This window comes from Puma concolor, chromosome B2 (assembly GCF_028749965.1).
Source record: "Puma concolor isolate L17-30 chromosome B2, mPumCon1.1.hap2, whole genome shotgun sequence".
Lineage (NCBI taxonomy): Eukaryota > Metazoa > Chordata > Mammalia > Carnivora > Felidae > Puma > Puma concolor.
In genome coordinates, this window is record NC_141671.1 from 72414784 (window position 1) to 72415954 (window position 1171).

At 31.0% G+C, this 1171-nt stretch overlaps 1 non-coding gene across 1 annotated transcript; it reads right to left on the bottom strand.

Moving 5' to 3' along the window:
- Window positions 1-561: 561 nt before the first annotated feature.
- On the bottom strand, window positions 562-669 carry LOC112862986 (U6 spliceosomal RNA). The gene has a single exon (XR_015251763.1). It is a non-coding gene; the product is annotated as a U6 spliceosomal RNA (small nuclear RNA).
- Window positions 670-1171: the final 502 nt, after the last annotated feature.

A 1171-nucleotide genomic window follows, 5' to 3' on the forward strand; every position in this document is an offset into this window, starting at 1 on the left:
GAAAGAGATTGTAAAGAATTATAATTTCTTCCTTAAATATTTGATATAGTCACCCAGTGAACCTATCTGGACTCAGTGTTTTCTGTTTTGGAAGGTTATTAATTATGGATTCAATTTCTTTACTAGATAGACAAATCTATTCTGATTTTGTGTTTCTTCTTGTGTGGGTTTTAGAAGATTGTGTCTTTCAAAGAATTGGTCCATTTCATTTAATTTTTCAAATTTGTTGGAATAAAGTTTTCATAGTATTACTCTATTATCCTTTTAATGTCCATAGGATCTGTAGTGATGTCCCCTCTTTCATTTCTTGTATTAACAACTTGTGTCTTGTTTTTCTTTGTTAGTCTGGCTAGAAGTTTATTGATTTCATTGGTCTCTTCAAAGATCCAGGTTTGATTGTGTTGATTTTTTCCTATTGGTATCCCATTTTTTCCTGTTTTGATTTCTGCTGTAATTCTTTTTTTATGTAATCTGTGACAATTTTTTAAATTACATTTTCATTTTAATTCCAATACAGTTAACATGCAGTATTATATTAGTTTCAGGTGTACAATATAGTGAAAAACTATGGAACACTTTAGAAATTTGTGTGTCATTCTTTCACAAGGACCATGCTAATCTCTGTATCTTTCCCACTTTTTAAAATATATGTGTTGCTGAAGTGAGTACTCTGCTCTAATTCTTATTATTTCTTTTCTTCTGCTTACTTTAGATTTAATTTGCTTATCTTTTCCCAGTTTTCTCAGTGTACATTTGTATTGTTGACTTCAGCTCTTTTATCTTTTTGAAATGTATGCATTCAATGCTGTAAAGTTCCCCCTAAACACTGCTTTCACTGCATTTCACAAGTTTTGATAAATTGTGCTTTCATTTTCATTTAATTCAAAATATTAAAAAATTTCTCTTAATATTTCTTCTTTGATCCCTCTGTTGTTTAGAAGTGTGTTGTTTGATCTCCATATATTTTGGGACTTTCCAATTATCTTTCTGTTATTGATTTCTAATTTAGTTCCATTGTGGTCTGAGAGCAGACATTGTTTGATTTCTATTGTTTAAAAAAATTTTTTTTAATGTTTTATTTATTTCTGAGACAGAGAGGGACAGAGCATGAGCAGGGGAGGGGCAGAGAGAGAGGGAGACACAGAATCCGAAACAGGCTCCAGGCTCTGAG